The following is a 25864-nucleotide window of genomic DNA, read 5'->3' as shown; positions in this document are numbered from 1 at the left end:
CTGTCATATATGACTAAAAAATAAAAATTAAAATTAAGAAAAATTATAAATTAAATAATTGACTATTTGTATAGATATATTACAAATCTTTACAATTTGTATAGATAATTACAAAATTGTAATATATCTGTTGCTTAACATATCTTTTTGGATATCAATAATACTACAAACATTCCTATACAAGTGTTTGTATAATAATGATAATTTTATTTCTCTTGGTTATGTACCTAGGAAAGAAATTTCTGGATTATATTGTAATTTTGTTTAAAGTCTGAGGAACTGACAGATGGGCTTCCTTTAAATGGTTGTATGATTTATATTCCTACTAGAAATTTTCTGCATCCATCCCAATATTTGTTATTATCAGTATTTTGATTATAGCCATCCTAGTAGGTATAAGGTGGTATTCCATTTTTGTGTGTGTGTGTGTGTGTGTGTGTGTGTGTGTGGTTATTTTTTGGAACAGGCAGTACCATGGATTGAACCTAGGGGCTCTTGGCCACTGAGCCACATCCCCAGCCCTATTTTGTATTTTATTTCAAGACGGCCTCACTGAGTTGCTTAGCACCTCACCATTGCTGAGGTTGGCTTTGAACTGGTGATCCTCCTGCCTCAGACTCCTGAACTGGTAGGATTACAGGCATGCACCACCATGGCCAGCTCCAGTGTGTTTTTGATGCACAATGTGATGATCATCTTTTCGTGTTCTTATTGTCCATTTGTATATTTTTCTTGGAAAAATGTCTATTAATTATCTAATTATCTTTTGAGATATATGATTTATAATAATTTCTCCTATTTTTTGGTTGTCTTTTCATTTTCTTTTTGGTGGAATTTGGAGCCCAGAGGGTTGTAATTTTGATGTCATCTTGCATATGAATTCTTTCTTCTGTTGCTTTTGTTTATAGTGTTATATCTAAGAAAATGTTGCATGCTCAAGATCTATCATCCTAGAATTGTATGGATTTAGAGGTTATATTTGTCATCCATTTTAATTCTTGTATATGTTTTAAAGTAGGAGTCTATTGCAGTTTGGATATGAGCTGTCCCCTGAAAGTAAAAAAGTGCAGGAATGTTCAGAGGTGATATGATTGCATTATAAGAACTATAACATGGGCTGGGGATGTGGCTCAAGTGGTAGTGCACTCGCCTGGCATGTGTTTGGCCCGGGTTCGATCCTTAGCACCACATACAAACAAAGATGTTATGTCTGCCAAAAACTAAAAAATAAATATTAAAATTCTCTCTCTCTCTTTAAAAAAAGAACTATAACATAATTAGTGGATTAATCTACTACTATTCTGAGTGGTGACTATAAGCAGGTAGAGTATGACTGCAGGAAGTAGGTCACCGGGGATGTTCCCCCCACCTTCCTGGTTGTGATGTCCTGATCAGTTTTCTTTTACTTCACCCTCTGCCACTATATTCTGCCTCATCTTGGTCCCAGATGTGTAGAATTAGCCAACTATGGACTGAAGCTCTGGAATTTTGCGAAAAAGTAACTTTTCCTCTTCTAAGTTGTTCTTGTCAGGTCTTTGGGTTATAGGAAGAAAAAGCTGACTAAAACTGTCCATCTTAATTATTTTACATGTGGATATATAATTGTATCAGCAAATTTGGAGCAAATAATTGAATTTTCTTGGCAACCATTTTTAAAATCAATTGTCCATGAACATGAGCATTCATTTCTGAGTGCTCAATTCTGTTCCATTGCCCTACATGTCTATCCTTATGAAATCAAATTACCAAATTGTCTTCATTAATGTCACTTTGCAAGAAACTTTGAAATCAGATAATTTATTTACTTAAAAATGCAGTGTGTGTTTTAGTAGTGATTGCATTGAACCTGAAGTTAACTTGGAGAGTATTACTATTTTAACAGTATTAATTTTTCTAACTAATTAGCATTCAATTGCATTCCATTTATTTTGATTTTCATTAATGTTTTTCAAAAATGTTTTGTAGTTTTCATGGTATTAATTTTGCATTTCTTTTGTTAAATTTATTTCTAAGTATTTTAACTTTTGGTGCTATTATAAATAGAATTAATTTTTAATTTCATTTTTGAATTATTGCTATCAATTTTGTATCTTTTAACATTGCTATAATTGTATATTATAGCTAATAATTTTAATATATTCCTCATAATTTCTAATAATTTGATTCTAAAGTTAATATATAAATATAAGGGACACAGAATAGTAAAAACAATCTTGAAAAAGAGCAGAATAATTTTTGTGGGTTCCAGAGTTTGGCCTTATTTTGTAGTACAGAAATAATTTGGAACCATTTTGGGATAAACATCATCGAAGTAGAGGCTCTGTCAAATCCGCACTGCATTGCAGCTTGGTCCATTGAAGAAGTCACACCTGGGACACAAAAGATGCTTCCACATTTTTACCTGCTCTTTTATGATAGAGTCCTTTCCCTATTTCTCATCAATTTTATTAGGTTAAACCACCACATACTAGCTTCCTCCAAATGAATTCCTAAGTCTGGAGTTTGATTAGAAGTTTATGCCCCACATAAACCAAATATTTGGCTCTGTTGTGTGGGCCCTACCATAATATTTAACACCACAATATGTAGTTATAGGGAAAAACATAGGGATATTGTCCCAAACTATGAAATATTCAATTTATAATCTCCTTAATGTCAAGAAGGCACATAAATTTTATGAATCCATCTCTTGGGCAGCAGAAGCACACAACTTCAAAGACTACACTGAGTAAAAGATACAAATACTGTACAAAGTTCACTATATTGGTATGACAATGTTTGTTTGAAACTTTCATTAGAAAAAAAAAGCCAGTTCAGTGAAATTGAAGAGAATATGGTAACTGGCTAATTCTGAATAACCATTCCATGAAAACAAGTTAATATGTGGTATTAGAAAGATGAAAAGGAACTATATTTACTGTCACTGTGCTCTTCAATCTCTCAATTTTGATTACAAAAACAGGCCTTATAATATTGATTTCATATGATATGTATTATCAAATTCTAAATTCATCCAAATTAGATATTAACATGTACTGCTCTTAGTCTTCCCTGTTGATGTCATTTTCCTTGCACTTCATTTCCTCAAATCAGTCTCAGATTCTGTCATCCTGAGATATCTGACTAGATATCTTTAATGTCATGACAGATTGTCCCAAAGTGAGTTGTGTCATCATATATGTGAGAGATAAAGATCTGGCTCTCTTTTCAAAAATCTTTTGCTACAAGAAGGTGACTGATGCTAACAGATTTCTGTATAATTGGTTCCAAGAGCTCCAATGCTGGTCTGATTTGTTTTTCACATTCCTTAGTTTCCACAGTTGTACTAATGATAACAGTGTTCTTCCCTTGTGCTGTCACATTATGTGCAGAGGAGGTCATGCAGACATAGATATTTGATTTTCTATTGACATGGTTCTGTAGAATAATGATATGACAACAGTTGGCATCTTTGGTGTTCTTGATGGGGAGGCTGAAGGTATGCATAGAACTCTGATCATCTGGCCTACTTCTTCTACCAGATCGTTTATATAGCTGGAGTCATAAATGAGCTGCTAACAGTGAGCAATCTCTCCTTCAGACTTTACAACAACCTCTTTTCCATTTTGCATGACAGTTTCTTAGAATTTGTTTATTCAAAATCTAAGTACCTCCATAAATATCACTCAGCCTTGCAAATCCTTGTGGCAGTTCTCCAAGGCCATAGAGTAGATAAAGGTATGAGTTTTTGCCATATCTTGCCAAAGACTCACTGTAAAGTTTAATTCTATTAATGGTTTCACAACATGTTTGATCTAAGTAGTCATCATTTCTTTAAAGTATAGGAGTATTACCAGTAAAATCCATAATGTCATGGCCCAAATCAGATTTCTAATACAAATCTTAAATTATGGTGTTCTTAGGATCAATACTTTCAAAAGTTATAGAATCTTTTTCATCAAAGTTGGCAACATATGACTAGGAATTTTCTGAAGTGACATTTTTCAAACGGTTCCATTAAGCTAGACACCAGGGCTTCTGTTTCAGTGGAAATAACTAAAATGTATGTTTTCCTCCTTTATACACAAAGCTTCCTCGGGTCACTTTGAAATCCAGATAGAGAGTCACTTCTGTATAAAGCAGCATATTAACCAGCTGATCATTAGCCATGAGGAACTTGGAAATTAAGTCAACATTCCAGTCTCTTCCTCTCCCCATTGATGCTGATACTGATTCAGTGGTGTTATAGAAGCACTTTACCCCCCATAATGTGGGTTTTGATGCATGTGAAAAACTTTTTTTCCATTCACTGACATTATACTGGACAGAATACACGCAAAAACCCTAAGGAAACAGAAAAGTGCTCAGGCCATTTGGGGCCCTAAGGAACCAGGAATACTGGAAGAGGTAAAATGGAGCTGATTATGAGGCAAAGAAAGAGAACAGCTGGGCAGGGAGGGGAGGGCTGGTACCAAAACAAATTTTGTGGACTGATTTCACTCATTTTCATCTTAGAGATATATAATTGATTTTCTTTAAGTAAGATAAACTCATCTGCATTACTTATTATTTGCAAGTCTAACTGCCCTGCTAGAATCTCCTGTGAAATGTTGAATAGAGGTTGTAGAAAGGGATATCCTTAACTTGTGCCTGACTTTAGGGGAGTGACATGTAAACTTTCATGATAAAGTATGACTATTAAGTTTTAGACATAATAATGAACCTTATCAGGTTGAGAAAATTGCTTTTTATTTCTGGTTCATTGACTGTTTTTTTTTTTTCATGAGGGATTAATGAATTTGTCATGTACATTTTACATCCATTGCAATAGTATTTTGGTCCTTTTTCTCCCAGTTGCTATGGTATATTACACCAATGATTTGAAAAGTTAAAATAACCTTGAATTTTTAAAATAGAACCCAATTGCTTGTGGTATGTAATATGTGTTTGTATATATACATATACATATATGTATGTATATATATGTATGTATATGTATATGTATATGTATATGTACATATACATATACATACATATATATACATACACACACACACACACACACACACACACATATATATATATATATATATATATATATATATATATAAATGTTTTGGTATGCAAGTATTTTTAAAACGACTTTTGCCTTTCTATTCATAAGAGTTACTAATTTGTCATGTTCTTTTCTTGTGTTTTTTTTTTTCTGATTTTAACATTAAATTAGTACTCAACTCATAAAGCATGTTGCAAAACATTACTTACTATCCCATTATATGAGGAAGTTTGTGAAGAATTAGATTTAGTTATCTTTAATATGGTTAAATTTCACTAGTGAAGTCACATGGCCTGGATTTTTCTATTTTAGGAGTTTTTTTTTTTAATTGATATTTTAGTGTCTTTAATTATTATAAGTCTATTTAGCTTTTGTTTTTCTTTCTGAGTCACTATAGGTAGTTTGTGCCTTTTCAACTCATTAATTAGTTGATTTATTTCTATTTCTAGTATTCCCTTATAATTTTTTAAAAATTTCTCTAAGACCATTATTAATGCCCACTCTTTCATTTCATGTGCAAAATTTGTACTTTGATTCTTTCTTGCTCTATTTACAAATATAAATAAAGTTTTATCAATTTTGTCATCTTTTCAAAGAATCAACTTTTAATTACATCATTTTTCTGCTTTTCTGTTCTCTGGTTAATTTCAATTACTTTGAGTTTAGTTTACATTTGTTTCTTCAGTGTCATAATGTTAGCCTGTTACTTTTAGATCTTTTTTCTCTTTTTAATGTAGGAAATTCCCATTTCAATTTTTCTCTGTGGACTTCTTTTTTCTGCCTCCTGTCAGTTTTGTTATGTTGTATCTTTATTTTCATTCATCTCAATGTATTTTCAAATTATCTTTGTCATTTCTTCTTTCAATTACTTAGGACTGTATTCTTTTATTTCTACATAATTTTGAATATTCCAAATTCATGTTTTTAATTTCAAATTTCACTCACTTTCATTGGAGCATTTACTCTATATGATTTTTATATTTTTAAATTTATTGAAAATTATTTATGGCCAAGTGTGTGATCTCTCCTAGAGAATGTTTTGTTTGCACTTCAAAAGAATTTGTGTTTTCCTAATGCTGACTGTTTTCTCTGATATAAGAAGGATGATTCATAGTGGGATAGGGAGGGGCATCATGGGAGGAATAGAAGAACTCTAGATAGGGCAGAGGGGTGGGAGGGCAAGGAAGGGGACAGGGGGTTAGCAGGGATGGTGCAATGTTATAGACATCATTATCTAAAGTACATGTATGAAGACACAAATTGGTGTCAACATACTTTATATACAGAGATATAAAAATTGTGCTGTATACATGTAATAAGAATTGTAATGCATTCTACTGTCATTTATTTTTTTAAAAAAATCAATTAAAAAAAGAATTTGTTTTCCTGTTGCAAGTGGCATATACATATTCATTAGGTCTAGTTGGTGTATAGTATTGTACAAGACATCTGTTTCTCTCATGGTTTGAATCTGGAATGTCCTCTAAAGATTCATATGTTAAGAGCTTTTTTCCCAGTAGAGTAGTTTTCAGAGGTGGGGCTCTTGGGAAGGGATTGGACCGTGAGGGCCCTCACCTCATTGGTGGGTTGATATATTGATGGATTAAAAATTTCATGACATTATTGGGAGATTGTGGAAACTATATGCAGTGGAACCCATTGGAGGAAGTATAGGGGTATGCCCTGGAATTCTGTATTTTGGCACTAGCCCCTTCCTCAGTTCCCCACTCTGTTTCCTGAATGCTATAAAGTGAGAAGCATTCCTCTGCCTCAGCTTTCTGCCATGATATTCTGCTTCCCAACAGGCATAGAAACAATAAAGCCAGCTGACCATGGACTGAAACCTATACAACCATGATGTAAAATCTTTCTTCCTTTTAATTTGTTTATATCGGGTATTTTGTCACTGCAATGAAAATCTGACTAAAAAAGGTTTCTTGTTCATCTTCTGCCATGTTCTTTTCATGATTAATAATGGCACATTCAAGCTTCTATTAATTTTGAATTGTTTATTTCTCCTTTTTATTCTCTTGGATTTTATTTCATGTATTTTGGGGTTCTGTTATTAGGTGTATGTGCATATCTATATATCTACATATATATGGTGAGATATATGTGTTTATGATTATATTTTCTGAAATATTCATTATTTTGCTCTTTTAAAATATATTTATCTGTAGTGACATAATATTTTTTTAGTATAACCACTTAAATTATGGTACCATTTGCATGCTATTTTTTCTATACTTTTTCTTTTAAACTGTAAATTTTAGGGAAAATGTATCTCCTATGTTTAACATGATTGTGGAATTTTAAAATCTACTCTAGATTGTAGTTTTTAATCCATTTTCATTTAATTTTATTGATAGATATATGTCTAAAATTATAATTTTCATTTTCTATATGTATAAATTCATTTTTATTATTGCATTTTCCTGCATTTTTGCATCAAGGTAATATTTTATTGTGTAATATTTTCATTCCTTCAGTGATTATTTACAGTTATTAGAGTTAATTTCTTGTTGCTTACTCTGTTTTACCACATATACATACTAGTGCATCAGAATCTATCAGATTAATATTAATTTAATTTCAGTAAGAAATAGAAATATTACTCCTTTAGTGCTCAGCCTTCAATTTTGTTGTGCATATTATACCTATACATTTTAAAACCAAGCATGACATTGTTATGATTTCTTGTAAAATTCTAAGTGAACTAAAGAAGATAAAAGGAAAACTAAAAGCATATTTTATTAAAGGAGTTTGTATACTTACTTTTTCTAGTCTTCTTTATGTTTTTCTGTTGATTTGTTACCACCTTGTGTCATTTTCTTATTTTAACACAGCTCTGCTTGCACTTACTTCCTTTGTGATATCATTGTTGGATATGACACATTCCAATATGTTTTGGGTCCAATAATATAATTGTATACATTTTGTTGCATATAATTACTTTTGCAATCAGTCAAGATAAAAATAGAATAAATATAAATATATATTTTATTTATTACTTATACTGATGCTCTTTATTTTATTTTGTGTATCTGAATTAATGTCAAGGATTCAAACTAAAAAAATCTTCAGTAGTTGTTTTAAGGTAAATTTACTAACAAAAATATTCTGGTTTTGCTTAGCTTGAAATGTTATAGTTCACCCTTCTGAATAAATGATTCACTCTTTACAGTTTGTTTACTTACTTCTAGGTTTTCGAATATATCATTCCAATGTCTTCTGGCCTCCATTATTTCTGATTAGGAGTCAGCTTTTATTCACATTTATGTTTTGATGTATATAATGAATGATTCACTGTTTTTCTGATTTCAAGATATTTCTAGTTCTCAGCATTTTCTCTGTGATATCTCTTAGCATGCATTGTATTCTCTTTGCATTTATCTTTGTGGAACTCCTGGAGCTTCTGTTTCCAATAGGAAATCAAATTTGACAGCAGATATGATACCATCAACAGAAAACTTATGGAACACACATGGAATGAGACTTTGATACAAATATCATGGCCCAATTAGAAATCAATCATGTTGTTAGTGGTTGGAGAATCTAGTGGCATATCCTTGAGTTTCCATGGACAATAGAGTAAATGGAGGCAGTGAATATCCATTGAAAGTGGCACCATTAATACCATCCCAGGTGGTATTTTTTGGAAGAAACTGAGTATGCCTTTGTTTATTTTCGCACATTCCAGATTATTCATAAGCTAATTTACATATTTTCAACCAATTAGTTTTAGGTTTAAATTAAATTTAGGTTTAAATTAATTAATCAGTACTGACTTATTTTTTCAATCATGAACCAAGTATGCATTCTTTCCCATTTTTAAAAAGTAAAGATACTAAGTGTAGACATATCATAAACTTATGTGGATTTTATGAATTAATTTATAAAAATTTATAAGTATATTATGTATTAGACATGTAACTTACAATATCTTTATTTTGAGATATTCCAATTGATATGTTATATTCTGTTCTTAAACTTTTTTAAGTTGTAGTTGAATATAATACCTTTATTTTATTTATTTATTTTTATGTGGTGCTGAGGATCGAACCCAGTGCCTTGCAGGTGTTAGGCGAGCACTCTACCACTGAGCCACAACCCGAACCTCTGATATGTGATATTCAAATGGACACTAATCAGGGCAAACAATCATTTAAAGGGTTGTTGTTTAAAACAACGTGGACACTTCAGGTAAAATATATCAATATGTTAATTCCACTTGTTTATCAGATGTCTAGCATTTTATTAAAGTCATATTATCATGTATGTTGAATTTATAGTTAAAGATAAAGTGAGTTAATTTTTAAAAAGATGAAACCAGAGACTAATTTTAAATTATATTATGAAAAATGTTTTTTAAAATATTCTACCTTAAATACTTGAGTCATTGTAATAAATTATTGAATGAGTCTAGGTCCTTATGAAAAGGCAAAATCTATATTTCTTATATATTTAGGAAATTATTTTCATAAAAAAACTAAAATTATTTTTAGGAATTAGCAAAAATTTAAGCCATTTGATTCAAACTTATAACTCAATGATAGGAGAAGTACATCAATGACCAGGAATAAAGATATAATGGAATCTTCATATTCAAAGGTCCTCTGTTGTTTTTCCCTCTACCCAAAAGCAAACTATTTGTTTCAATAAAATTCAAATGTAGGTGTCTAATGTCAAGAATGTACATGCACATGAATATAAGCTCATTTAAATTTTCTTGGTAAAGAACTTAAACAGCAATTTGGATTTTAAAAATCTGCACCGCATTTTGGGGTCTGAAATAGTCAGCTGATATATCTTCATGGATGATATTAACAGAATTATTATCACCTCTTATTTCATTTCATGACAAGTAAAAATAGTTTTTGTTTTTTTTTGACTATTAAATGCTTACATTTAGGAAATTGTGTTGTCACTATAAATTTTATTACATAGTAAAGTACATTTATTTGAAATAGTCATTTTGATTGTTTTCATATGCAATATCGCCTACATAATGAACTTTACAGATTAATTAGTTACTCACAATTTCTTTTCAAGGAGAAAAAGGCAAAGAACTTAATGTACAAGTGAACTAATTAATAGTAGTTATAAATTTTTACATTATTTAACCATAGTGATCAGTGAAACTTTTTGAGTTTATAGTGCCTCAGCTCCCAAATCCCTCTAAAATTTGTAGCTATGTTTGGTTATTCATTTGTTACAATGTTTGACTTTATATGCTAATTAGTCAGAGGCCTCAAACTTTGTTTTAATACACATGAAATGTAAGACTCTGTCATAACCAAGAAAACCTTTTGAAATATCTCATATATTTCTAATTCTAATATTCAAGCTTTAGCTCACAATTGTGCACTCATTGAAAATGCCTTCTTCCTCCATGGTAATTTAATTTCATGTCTTTTCTAAACCACTATTTAAGACACAATTTAGAACATTACTACTTCCATCAGAGTTGACAACCCTCATCTTACTCCATTCATTATCTTAGTATCAGTCTTTTTTGCACTTGACAGCATCATTTACACTACAAGTACATGTTACTGTATAATCATACTTTTCTTACTCATATGACTACTTTCTAATTGGATTATAATCTCTTCCTAGTTGTAGATCTTTTTCAGATATACATATATCAATCATGTAAGGACCAATGGCAAATAATTACATAAATATATTGGAAGGGTTAATTATAGGGGTGAACTAATTAATTTAATATGCAATTATAAAATTATTTGGCTTACTGAAATAAACTCAGAGATGCCATGGAATATTCTTTCATCCCAAATAACCAATATAATTAAATCTTAGATTATTCATATTCAGCTGTACTATTAAATATAAGAAATGGACAAAAGGTGATCCTATTCCATATTCTAAAAATTCTGAGTGGCAGTCTGGCCTACTCTTTTCAAAGAAAAATGATAATACAGCACATTTTTTTTCATTTATTTTTAAAGCCACAGAAATAAAATATTATCTTCAAAGAGTATTCACAGTTTAACATATCCATTTTATGGAAGGAAAGCATCACCATTATAGAATGACCTACTTGCTTAGAAATAGTCACAACTGAGAAAATGTCAGTGAGGCTTTGGATTCTTGTTTCATATCCATGTTTTACTAGGTAATCTTTCTGTATGAAGATCCACAAGACCTGCATAAAGCAAGTATAATACAGAGCTGTTTATCACTTGGGTTGCTAAATCCAACATATTTTAAATATTTTCAAGGTTCAGCTTTGTGAATGAGCGTTCTATGACTAGTGAGGAAGTGTTATTACTATAATGTGTACTGTTAAAGCACATGAGGTTAAACACTTGTAATATATCCATTAAAATGTTTTAAAAACAATTAGTAGATCAATAATCTCAGTGCATATTCTCTTCATACATTTAAATGGAAGAATCATTTTATATTTTTTAAATCAGTGATTCTTATACTTTGGAGGAAATCAGTAGAATTTATTAGATTTAGGCTTAGGATAAGTAGAAAATTTAAAACTTTAAGTAACAGTAAAGTATTTCTATTATAAAAATAATAATAAGTATAAATTAAGAAATGTATTTAAATAAATGAAGTTTTGTGTATAACTTACATGTATGTAACTTTTTTGTTAGGTGAACAACATTAATTAAATATTGTGCACTGACTTCAGTCTCCTCAAAGTCATATGTTGAAGCCCTAACTCCCAATGTCTCAGAGTGTGGCTGTATTTGGAGAATGGGCTATTAAAGAAGTAATTAAGTTTAAAGGAGGATGTTCGCTAATATCCTAACTTTCAAACTTAAGGAACTGAACTAAGAACAAGTGGAATAATACAATAAGATTTTAAGCAGAATTTGATGAAATAAATAAAAACAATGTACAACCAATAAAATTTAAAGTTTTTTAAGTCATCAAAATTTACAAACACTTAGAGAAACTATGAAAGCAAAGAGAGAAAACTCAAGCAATTAAAATAAGAAATGAAAAAGGAGATTTTACAATTTATGACAGAAATAGAAGTAATTATAAGAGAATACTATGAACAATTGTATGCTCAATAAATAATAAGCTGGGGAAACACGTAAATTCTTTGAAACACATAACCTACAAAGAAGGAATCATAAAGAAATACAGAATGAATATATTAATAAATAGTAAGTTGATTGAATCAGGAATTAAAATCCTTTAAATAATGAAAAGTCTTAGACCTGATGGCTTCACTGGAAAATTCTACCATATTTTTAAGAAGAATGAACATCAATCTTTCTAAAACTCATCCCCAAAACTGGAGTACAATGAATTTTCAAGCATATTCCCTGAGACCATTATTACCTTAACATTAAAATCAAAGACTCTAGAATAAAACTATGAATTATTCCTGATGAATATTAATGCAAAAATCCTCATAAGATTCTTAAAAATGAAATTCAACAATACATTAAAAAGATAGACATTATGAATAAGGGAAATTTATTCCTGAAATGCAATAATGATAAAACATACAAAAATCAATAAATGTAACATATCACATAAAAGAATAAAGGACAAAAACACGTCATCTTCTCCATTGATGCAGAAAACACATTTAACAGTGATCAACACCCTTTCATGATAAAAACGTTCATCAAACTGGGAATAGAAACTATCTTAATATAATCAAGGCTATGTGTGGAAAGCTCATAGCTAACATCATATTCAATGGTAAAAGACCCAAAGTTTGTAGGATCAGAAACAAGGCGAAACAATATGCTTTGTCACTTTACCTCAGAATAATTTTTATAGTCATATCCAAACAAATTTGGCAAGACAGTGAAAGTAAGTCATCAATATTGGAACAAAAAGTATAGAATTCTCTCTCTCCACAAATGACTTGTTTTTATATGTAGAAAACTAAATATTTTCAACATATACACACAGCTGTTATAACTAACAAATAGATTGAACTAAGTTGTGAGAAACAAAACAAGCATCCAAAAGTTAGTTGTATTTCTACACAATTGGAATGGACAATCAGATATAAAACTATTTTTTATTTCTACAAATTTTACTACTTCAGCTACCCCATATAAGAAGAATCATACAGTATTTATTCTTTGGTGGAGTGACCCATTTCCCTTAGCATAACATTCTCAAGATTCATCCATGTTGTAGCATGTGGCAACATTTCATTACTCTTTAATGATACACAATATTCTGTTGCATGTCTATATGACATTTTGTTTATTTGCTCATTTGTCAATGGACACTGATTTTTATTCCACCTCTTGGCTGTTGAAAACAGTGATGCTAAGTATACATTGTGTAAAAATAATACTGTGAAAACTTGCTTTCGATTATTTTGGATATATACCAAGAAGTGGGTTTTCTGTATAATAGGTCAGTTCTTTCTTCAGTGTTTTGGCACAACTGCTATTGTTTTCCATAACAAGTGCACCTTTTTACAACCTCACAAAGAGTATTTGAGAATCCCAGTATAACAGCATGTTAAAGAATAAAATACATAGATACTAACCAAGGAGGTGAAAGATTTATACATTAAAAACTAGAAATCATTGCAGAAATGAGCTAAAGAAGATGTAAATAAATATAATATATATTTTATATTAATGAATTAGAAAATGTAACATTTTCTACATCCCTATCAATACTTTTATTTCCTGTGTTTTTCAAAATTGGAGCCAATATAAAGGGAGTTAAGTGATATTATTTTGGTTTTGGTTTGTATATCTCTGATGATTAGTGTAGTTAGCATCTTTTCATCTGCATTTTGGCCATCTGTATATCCACATAGGAGAAATGTATATTCAAACTCTTTGCCCATTTTTAAATTTGTTATTTGATTATTTTGTTGCTGAGTTGTAGGAGTAATTTCTACACTGTGGATATTAATCCTTCAACAGATATGTGAGTTATAGAATTTTCGTAGACAGACTTCTCACTACAATGATTGTCCTTTTATTGCCTGTGCTTTAGGTGTCACAAGCAAGAAATTGTTGCCTAATCCCATTAATGATGATTTTTTTCCTCTCTGTTTTTCCTATATACTGTGCAGTGTTGCTATGTAGTTCCAGAGTTAACCTGTCCTTTCAGGTTTTATGTCCTGGTGACTCCTTTGCATCACTACTCTTGTGCTTTAGGGCCCTTCTTAAGTAAAAGAAGTGTTGATTGAACACATGCACTGCAATACTGCAACAGTTGATTCAAGAACCAGAATGTTGACTGACTAACAGGCTGGTAACACTTACAGGGAGAATACACTGGACAAAGGAATGAATCATGTTCATGCTGGACAGCGAAGGATAGTGTGAGAGTTCATCATACTACTCAGAATGGTGAATACTTGGAATCTTAAAACTTATCAATTGTTACTTCTGAAACATTCTATTTAATATTTTTGAACTCCGGTTGACAGTGGGTAACTGAAACTTGAAAGTGAACCACATGTAAAGAGGGAGTATTATATACAATTCTGTGGCATTAAGTATTAAAATTTACTTATATAAAAATTATCACAAATTTCATTGTGTGAACATCACAACCATTCATCTCCAGAACTACTTAATTTTCCCAAACTGAAGCTCCGTTTGTGTTAAAGCTTGTATTTCCATTATCCATTATTCAGGTCTCTGGAAAACATGATTCTAGTTTCAATTTCTGTGATTTTACATATTTCAAACCCTTCATATGAAGGTAATCATATAATATTTGTATTCTTTTGTTCTTTTTACTTACCATTTTGTTTTCAAAAATCATTTATTTTCTGGCATATGCCAGGTTTCCTTCCTTATTAATACTGAATAATATGCATTTACTGTATTTATACCATGACTTTGTTTATTCATTTGTCCATCAATGAACATTTGGATTAGGGTTAGGTTGATGCTATTATGAAAGATTTTCTGCTATATAAATATGTTTAAATTCTATTTATACTTTTTTGTGTATATATCCAGGAATGGAATGGCTAGATCATATTATAAATATATGTTTAACTTTGGGGAAACCACCATATCATTTTCCCTATTGTATGCTTTTTCATTTTATATTACTACCAGGAACACAAAAACATTTCAATTTCTTCACTTGCTTGCCAAGACTTGTTGTTTTGTAGCTTTTTGTTTGTTTGATCCTTCATAATAGCCATCCTAATAGGTGTGAAAGGCTATCACATTGTGATTTCAATTAGTATTTCTGTAATTGCTAGTGATGTTGAATACCTTTTTTGATTTTATTGACCGTTCATCTTTTTTTGATTAATACTTATTGAGGTTCTTTATCCCCTTTTAATCTTCTTCATTTCTTTTTTTTCTTAAATTGACAAATAAAAATCATGTGTGTGTGTGTATGTGTGTCTGTGTGTGTGTGTGTGTGTGTGTGTGTGTGGTGTATGACATGATGATTTCACATATGTCTATACTGTGGAAATGTCATCTAAAGCCAGTTAACACATGCTTTAACTTACATACTAATTTTTTAGAAGGAACCTAAAAATCTACTCCCTTATTGATTTTCCAATATGCAATATACTGTTATTAATTATACTCATCATGATGTACAAGAGACATCTTAAACTTATTCCTCCTGTTTAATTGATATGTGATGTCCTTTGTGTAGTGTCTCACCAATTTTACTACCTTGTATCCTTTGGTAATCACCATTTTACCTCTTTTTCTATATTTGACTTTTCTACATTCCACATATAAGTGGCATTGTACAATATTTGTGTTTCTATTTCTGGCTAACTTCACTTAAAATATTGTCCTTTAAGTTCATTCATGTTATTGCTAATGATAGGATATCTTTTATTCAGTAGAAATAGCATTATATTGTGCATATATACTATATTTTCTTTATTAATTCTTCTACTGATGAACACTTAGTTTGATTCCATATCTGAGCTCTTGTGAGTATTGTTACAGTGAACATGGAAGTGCAAGAATCTCTTCAACAATCTTTGGATATATGCCCAGGAATAGGATTGATGGATCATATTTTACTTCTACTTTTAATGTTTTGAGGAACCTTAAAAATGGTTTCCATAAAGATTCTACTATTTTACATTCTGGTCAGTGGTGTAGAAGTCTTCCTTTTCTCCAAATACTTTCCAACATTAATTATCTTTATTATTTTGGTAATAGCCATTCTAAATGTCTGAGTCAATACCTAATTATGGTTTTAATTTTCCTGATGATTAGTGATACTGAACATTTTTTAAATGTTTATATATTTATATATAAATATTTATATATCTTCTTTTCAGAAATGTATACTCAGGTCCTTTGTCCACTTTTTATATTGGGTTATTTGTTTTCTTACTGTTGTTTGAGTTTCCTGTATATTTTAGACATTAACTCCTTTTCAGATACACGGTTAGCAAATACTTTCTCCCATTCCATGCAGTGTCTCTTCACTCTATTAATTGTTTTTTATGTAATTTTTATTTCTACATTAAATCTTTAGGCTTGAAAATTTACTGTTTTTATAATTTCTTTGAATTGTTTTTCTTAAAGTACACTGAGCTTTCTAAACACAATTTATTTTGAATTCTTTGCCAATAAAGAAGACAAAGAATGAATATTTAAATAATATTGTGCTATTGTGAGTAGGGAGAAATATCTGGCCTGCAAATGAGGTGGAAATATTTAATTGGTGAAAGAACAAATTAATTTTATTTGTCTATAGAAGAAAATACAAATTTGAATAATTTTCTGGTCCTATTGATTTATTCAAATTTTCTACAAAATTAGGTTTGGATGTATTAGTATGTTCAACCCTTCCCTGGATAAATGATGTCATGATGTGACTACAGTTATTTACCTGGTGGCTTAAAGCAGTGGTATAGATCAATCCTGAAAGGACCTTTGTAGTCTTTCAGTGCAGAAATATCAATATTGTCTTAATGTTGCTACCATTTAACACTGAAAAATGAAACATCTCTATAGAAACAGAGGTTTAAGTTGCAAAATGGAAATTCTAAAATTATAAGTTCATTTCCTTGAATACCTCTGTCCTATATCTCAATGCTCTTCTTCTTCCTAGTCACGGCCTTGACAGTGGCATAGATGTCATGCATGCACTGAGAATTCAAACAAGCCTGGAACTCCACTACCCTTGTAGTTAAATTTTGCCTGGTTACCAATAAATGCATTTCCTTATATGCTAATCAAAAATGCTAATGATTTTGCCCTTTGCCTGGTATTATTGAGTTATCACATTTCACCATTTTTCTTCAGAGGACTTATGTCACTTAGCAAGAGCCATAAAATTCCATTAACTTTTAAATTATACTTTTCCAAATCTCTCATATCTCTGAGATATAATATTCATGCAGTGTATTATGTCTCATTGGTGTGTCTGATTACAACTCAACAATGGTGATTTAAAAATGTAAAAACTCCATAACATGTCAGATGCTACTTGTGGAGACTTCTTTGACACTGGGGTTGTGAATGATTTATATAAAAATCAAGTTTTAAGTTCTGCTTCTGCAGACTTCTCAGGGGAAAAATTCTTTTATGTTATGTTCCCTGGGAGCCTGGGAGAAAAACATTAAGAGAGATACTTGCATGCAGGAAGTATTTTTGTGAGTGCTATTGGGAGCCAAGAGTTGGGAGGGAATGAGGGAATAAAAATTGGACATATTCCTAAGTTGAACTGTGGTATACGGAGCCAGGGCAACAAACTCCCACTGTGGAAATCTTTTACCTTTAGTCATTCATTGGATGTGAACTGTACTTGAGGAGTCAGCACAATCTTAACCATGTCATCAACCTTTAACTGAGGACAGTTCCTGGGGAGAGATTCAGCTGTGAATTCCAAGCAGATAATACTCCTGGAAACGGGGAGGTGAATACATTTTACTGAAGTGTAGGGTGTTGAAAGTACAACTTATTATCTACTACAATATTCAAAATAGTCACATTTTTCTGACATGGTATCACTTTCATTATCTTTACCATTATAGTTGAAACTCTTCTTATCTTCCTGCTTTCAAATCCATTTTATTACCAAGATATCGGTGAGTACCAGAAAATAATGTACATTCATTTAGATCTTCCCATTTCTCAAGTTCTAGTCTTTAAATAAGTACTTCCAATACTTGGCATATTATCAAGATAGTTCTAGGAATTTATTAAATTACAGGTTCACAGGGTCTACTCTCTCTGAGATTCTGAATAAATAGGTCTGCTGGCTTTTGTTCCTTATACTATTTTTGTTCTTTCCTTGAATTATTTTTTATTTTTGTTGTTTCAAATGTACCCTGAGAAATTCTGATGCACCCAACATAATATGTTATTTACAAATTATAGAGCTAAATCTATTCCTTGAGAAGCATTTAAAATATGAGCATCAATTTGATCTGAACACAAAAGAGCATTGAACTATTCTAAAAATTGTAGGCATAGACTTATAATGATTCTTCCATATTTATTGTGTCTCTCTTGCAACCTATGTACATATTGGGGCCTGGTACATCATGTTTATCCATAAAATATAATAAACACAATTCATTCAAGTGTAGGATGCATAATTGTATCATCTATGTGGAATAGTTCAGAAGCAAGTCTATCACAAAGACTAATAACTTCAACAAAATTTCCCATCCCATTCTTCAGTAAGAATATGATACAGGAATATAAAAAGTAAAATGTCTAAATAAAATTATCACTGCTATAATTAATGGGTTCAGAAGAAGGCAAATAAGAGCAGTTCTAACAATTTATATTTACCACTAACTTTTCCTTAGCAATAAAAAAACTATATGGTGTCTGTAAGTCACTCTACACTAAAGTTATCCTAAAATATTTTTTAAAAGATAGAAAGCAATTCCATCCCTTATCTACGTTCTTCTGAGTTATTTGACTACTAGAAAAGTAGTTGTTGACTTTAGTTTGCCTTTCTCAGATAGTGAAAGAACACTCTTTTTGACAAATGACTTTGGAGACGTGAACATCCACATATAGAAATGTGAAATAGGAACCTTACCATATAACATATATAAAACTTAAATAGATCCAATGTGTGATAGTAATAAAAGTAATTAAACTCAAAAAAATGGGAAACAAGTTTTGTCATTGGATGTAACAACAATTCATTGAATTTTATACCAAAGGCAAAGGCAATAATAGATAAATTTATCAAAATAAAAAGAAAACTTTTAATATTAAATAGCACTATCAACGCAGTGAAAATTAACCAAAAGAACAGAAGATGTTTGCAGATAATACATTTGCTCAGGAATTGATATCCAGAGTATGTACACATTTCCTATATCATGACATCACAAAAAAAAAACTGATTGAAAAATGGTGAAAAGCCTTGAATGGTCATGTCTCCAAAGATATTATGATAGTGACCAATGATATACACAAGAAACAATGTTCAACATTACATTAGAAAAACATTCATTAGAGAAATAAAAATTAAAACTATTAAAACTATAAGATATAACTTAACACCCATTAGAATTACTATTACTAAACAAAACACATGTTAGCAGGAATGTAGAGAAACTGGAACCTTTGTATGTGTTATGTTGCTGGTGAAACCACTGTGGAGAAAGGTGTGACAGTTACAAAATTACAAATGTAAATTACCATCTGAACTCAGAAATTCTACTTTCAGCTATTGTCAAAAAATATGAAAGCAGGAACACAAAGAAATATTAGTAAATTCATGTTTACATTAGCAATATTTACTGTAACCAAAATGTGTAAACAATCCATTAGTTCATAAACAGATGGATAAAATAGGTATTGTATATATTATGTATGCATAAAATTGAATACAATTCAGACTTAAGAAGGAAAGAAATTCCTGCATATGTTACAATATGTATCAACCTTGAAGACGTTATGCTAAATGAAATAACATGACCACAGGAGGATCAATATCATATGATCCACTTATATGCAAACCTAGAATTGTTAAATTCATAGGCATAGAAAGTAGACATTTGATTGCTAGGGGCTGGGGCTGGAGATTTAGGAGTTAGTGTTTAATGTATACTAAGTTTCAATAGGAGAAGATGAAAAATTCTGGAAATAATTGTTGATGTTTTCACAGCAATGCTAATGTATTTAGTGCCTAGAATTATAGACTTTAAATGGATAAAATGGTAAATTTTATACTATGCATATTTTATAATAATAAAAATGCATACCTAATATGGTAAAATATTTTATGAGAAATTAAACCCAACACTACAAGCAGAAAACACAGAAGTACATTTGTTGACCCATGTGAAATTTAGAGTTACTTGTCAGAGTTTCAAGAGAAAATTGTTATAGGCAGAAAGCTTAGAGAACACACAAAGGGGCCTTGAAATCCTCTTCACAGAGCTAATTACTAAATTAAATATATTACTTCTAATAGTGCCACGTCTTAAAGAAAGTAGTATTTTCTGTATGTTTTAAGGCTCAGCATTGATGGAAATTATAATAATTTACCCTGAAAATCTATGACCAAATATATGTTCCTCATTAGGGTTTAAATGCAAATTAAGAATGCCTAAATGTTATGAAACATTGCAAGATAAACATTTCATATGAAGTTTTCCAGAGTTTTATTGTCTCCAGACATCTGACACAAATGTTCTTCCTATTAATAGGCCAATGAATATGAGCTTACAAAGGTAATAACACTATAAGAAAATTCATGAAGATTCAGATGAAAAATTAAATAACAACAAGGCTAGCAAATGTATATAGTAACTACCAGATGCATGAAGATTAACAATGTGTTTAATAAACAGATCAAAATCTAACATGTACCAGGAAATTCTAAAGAAGTGAAAGCAATTGCACATATACTAATATCAGATGCAAAAGTTTTACAATTTTGTTAGTATCCTAATCATTTGTGATTATAATAAAAATATTGTTAAAAACTACAAGAGGGACTGGGGTTGTGGCTCAGTGGTAGAGTGCTTGCCTAGCATGCATGAGGCACTGGGTTTGATTCTCAGCACCACATAAAAATAAAGATTGCCAATGTCTTGGCTGGGCACAGAATCACGAGCCACCACACACCTTGTAGATTCAAACAGCAATTCTTTATTCCCGAACTCACACCAGCCTCTACACACACGTTCTGGGGAAATCCCAGTTCAGCTGCTGCCCAATTCACCTACTCCACGAGGCTTTTTTCCAAATACTCTCTGAATCTCACGAGAACTCAACGGGAGCTCAGGCAGCAGGAACGCCCTATTCCCAGCAGCAATAATCTTCAACCTCGAACTTCCCTAAAACCCGTATTGTCTTAAACTGGGAATGCCTTAAACTTGCCTTAAACCTGGAATGCCCTAAACCCAAGGAGCGGGATACTTCCTCAAACCTGCAGGATACACCCTAATCCTGGATCCACCCTCATCCTTGAGCAGGGTCACCTTTCTCAAACACACATGCAATGTCAACAGCGAAATTCCAACGCAAGTCCATTTAACATGGGGTACGCTGGCAAGGAAATTTCGATGTGTCATTTCTACTTGGCAATGGCCCTCAGCAAAAGATATTTTTAAAAACCCTACAAGGATGATGCAAAGGTCCACAATTATGGATGGAGTTTTATATATCCACATACAAAAGAATGAAATTGGATCATTATATGACATAATATACAAAAGCTAACTCAATAGAGCTGTAGGGGGGAGGAAAGAAAACGGAGGACCTATGGAATAACTTTAACAAAATCATGTTATATGCATACATAAATATATCACAGGGAATTTCACCTTTATATATACATAGAAATTAACAGTCCAAAATAAATAAATAAATAAATGGGCATAAGGAATAGCAGCAGAGTGGGGGAGGAAGAATAGGGAGATGCAGGAGGGCAATAAAATGGGGATATGAGGGTTGAAATCAAATTTCATGCATGTATGATTTTGTCAATGAACTGAACTACTGTGTATAACTATAATGTTCCAATAAAAAAGGCTAACTCACACTGGATGAAAAACTCAAATATAAGAGCTAAAAGTATGAAAATAGTAGAAATCATAGGAGTAAATATTCATCACTGTTGAGTATATAATAATTTCTTAAAATGAAATAGTACAAGTGACAAAACCAAAAGAATAAATTGGATTTCATCAAAATTAAAGCTTTTGTGCTTCAAGGAACTCCATCAAGAAAGCATAAAGATAATCCACAGAAAGGTAAAAATCACTTGCAATACATATATTATATGGAGATTTATGTAGGATATATAAAAAAGAACTCTTTATTACTCAATCATAAAAGACAAATAATCCAATTGAAATGAGGCTAAAGTGGTGTTAAAACAAGATATTGATATTGGTATTACACAATTCTGTATACACTAGAACACAGTGAATTAATTTCAGTGGCAGAGCACTTGCCTAGCATCCTCTCATCCCTGGATTCAATCCCCAGCGCAAAAAGAAAACAAAATAAAAAGAGATAATACCATGCATCTTATCTGACCATAATGGAATGAAACTGAAAATCAACGATAAAAGAAGGAAGGAAAAATCATGCATCACTTGGAGAATGAACAACAGGTTACTGAATGATCAATGGGTTATAGAAGACATTAAGGAGGAAATTAAAAAATTCTTAGACATAAATGAAAACACAGACAAAACATATCGGAATCTATGGGACACATTGAAAGCAGTTCTAAGAGGAAAATTCATTGCATGGAGTTCATTCCTTAAAAAAAGAAAAAAACAACAAATAAATGATCTCATACTTCATCTCAAAATCCTAGAAAAAGAAGAGCAAAATAACAGCAAAAGAAGGAGAAGGCAAGAAATAATTAAAATCAGAGCTGAAATTGATGAAATCGAAACAAAAGAAACAATTGAAAAAATTGATAAAACTAAAAGTTGGTTCTTTGAAAAAATAAATAAGATCGACAGACCATTTGCCATGCTAATGAAGAGAAGAAGAGAGAGAACTCAAATTACTAGCATACAGGATGAAAAAGGCAATATCACAACAGACACTTCAGAAATACAGAAGATAATCAGAAATTATTTTGAATCATTATACTCCAATAAAATAGAAGATAGTGAAGGCATCGATAAATTTCTTAAGTCATATGATCTGCCCAGATTGAGACAGGAGGATACAGACAACCTAAACAGACCAATATCAATTGAGGAAATAGAAGAAACCATCAAAAGATTACCAACTAAGAAAAGCGCAGGACCGGATGGGTATACAGCAGAGTTTTACAAAACCTTTAAAGAGGAACTAATACCAATACTTTTCAAGCTATTTCAGGAAATAGAAAAAGAGGGAGAACTTCCAAATTCATTCTACGAGGCCAACATCACACTGATTCCTAAACCAGACAAAGATACTTCAAAGAAAGAAAACTACAGACCTATATCTCTAATGAACCCAGACGCAAAAATCCTCAATAAAATTCTGGCGAATCGGATATAAAATCATGTCAAAAAAATTGTACACCATGATCAAGTAGGATTCATCCCTGGGATGCAAGGCTGGTTCAATATACGGAAATCAATAAATGTTATCCACCACATCAATAGACTTAAAAATAAGAACCATATGATCATCTCGATAGATGCGGAAAAAGCATTCGACAAAGTACAGCATCCCTTTTTGTTCAAAACTCTTGAAAAAATAGGGATAACAGGAACATACCTCAACATTGTAAAAGCAATCTATGCTAAGCCACAGGCTAGCATCATTCTGAATGGAGAAAAATTGAAGGCATTCCCTCTAAATTCTGGAACAAGACAGGGATGCCCTCTCTCACCACTTCTGTTCAACATAGTTTTCGAAACACTGGCCAGAGCAATTAGACAGACGAAAGAAATTAAAGGCATAAAAATAGGAAAAGAAGAACTTAAATTATCACTATTTGCAGATGACATGATTCTATACCTAGCAGACCCAAAAGGGTCTACAAAGAAACTATTAGAGCTAATAAATGAATTCAGCAAAGTGGCAGGATATAATATCAACACACATAAATCAAATGCATTCCTGTATATCAGCGACAAATCCTCTGAAATGGAAATGAGGACAACTACTCCATTCACAATATCCCCCCCAAAAATAAAATACTTGGGAATCAACCTAACAAAAGAGGTAAAAGACTTATACAATGACAACTACAGAACCCTAAAGAGAGATATAGAAGAAGACCTTAGAAGATGGAAAAATATACCCTGTTCATGGATAGGCAGAACTAACATCATCAAAATGGCGATATTACCAAAAGTTCTCTATAGGTTTAATGCAATGCCAATCAAAATCCCAATGGCATTTCTTGTAGAAATAGAGAAAGCAATCATGAAATTCATATGGAAAAATAAAAGACCCAGAATAGCAAAAACAATGCTAAGCAGGAAGTGTGAATCAGGTGGTATAGCGATACCAGACTTCAAACTATACTACAGAGCAGTAGTAACAAAAACAGTATGGTATTGGTACCAAAACAGGCGGGTGGACCAATTGTACAGAATAGAGGACACAGAAACCAACCCACAAAACTACAACTTTCTTATATTTGATAAAGGGGCTAAAAGCATGCAATGGAGGAAGGATAGCATCTTCAACAAATGGTGCTGGGAAAACTGGAAATCCATATGCAACAAAATGAAACTGAATCCCTTTCTCTCGCCATGCACAAAAGTTAACTCAAAATGGATCAAGGACCTTGATATCAAACCAGAGACAAGGCATCTGATAGAAGAAAAAGTTGGCTACGACCTACACACTGTGGGGTCGGGCTCCAAATTCCTCAATAGGACACCCATAGCACAAGAATTAATATCTAGAATCAACAAATGGGACTTGCTCAAACTAAAAAGGTTTTTCTCAGCAAAAGAAACAATAAGAGAGGTAAATAGGGAGCCAACATCATGGGAACAAATTTTTACTCCTCACACTTCAGATAGAGCCCTAATATCTAGAGTATACAAAGAACTCAAAAAAGTAGACAATAAGATAACAAATAACCCAATCAACAAATGGGCCAAGGACCTAAACAGACACTTCTCAGAGGAGGACATACAATCAATCAACAAGTACATGAAAAAATGCTCACCATCCCTAGCAGTCAGAGAAATGCAAATCAAAACCACCCTAAGATATCATCTCACTCCAGTAAGATTGGCAGCCTTTAAGAAGTCAAACAACAACAAGTGCTGGCGAGGATGTTTGGAAAAGGGTACACTTGTACATTGTTGGTGGGACTGCAAATTGGTGCAACCAATTTGGAAAGCAGTATGGAGATTTCTTGGAAAGCTGGGAATGGAACCACCATTTGATCCAGCTATTCCCCTTCTGGGTCTATTCCCTAAAGACCTAAAAACAGCATGCTACAGGGACACTGCTAAATCGATGTTCATAGCAGTACAATTCACAATAGCAAGACTGTGGAAGCAACCTAGATGCCCTTCAATAGATGAATGGATAAAAAAATGTGGCATTTATACACAATGGAGTATTACTCTGCATTAAAAAATGACAAAATTATAGAATTTGGAGGGAAATGGATGGCATTAGAGCAGATTATGCTAAGTGAAGCTAGCCAATCCTTAAAAAACAAATGCCAAATGTCCTCTTTGATATAAGGAGAGTAACTAAGAACAGAGTAGGGAATAAGAGCATGAGAAGATGACTAACATTAAACAGGGATGAGAGGTGGGAGGGACAGGGAGAGAGAAGGGAAATTGCTTGGAAATGGAAGGAGACCCTCAGGGTTATACAAAATTATATACAAGAGGAAGTGAGGGGAAAGGGAAAAATAATACAAGGAGGAGAAATGAATTACAGTAGAGGGGGTAGAGAGAGAGGAGGGGAGGGGAGGGGAGGGGAGGGG

The 25864-nt window shown here is 31.8% G+C and overlaps 1 pseudogene across 1 annotated transcript in view; it reads right to left on the bottom strand.

Annotated features, from left to right (window-relative positions):
* Positions 1-3123: 3123 nt before the first annotated feature.
* LOC308639541 (rab GDP dissociation inhibitor beta-like) overlaps positions 3124-25864 on the bottom strand; it is a 28783-nt pseudogene continuing 6042 nt past the window's right edge. The window contains exon 2 of the transcript in view: positions 3124-4323. The product of the transcript in view is annotated as a rab GDP dissociation inhibitor beta-like (transcript). The remainder of the gene's footprint in view (positions 4324-25864) is intronic.

Source organism: Spermophilus citellus (genome assembly GCF_964194105.1).
Source record: "Spermophilus citellus genome assembly, chromosome: X".
Lineage (NCBI taxonomy): Eukaryota > Metazoa > Chordata > Mammalia > Rodentia > Sciuridae > Spermophilus > Spermophilus citellus.
This window is presented reverse-complemented; position numbering and strand designations above follow the sequence as displayed.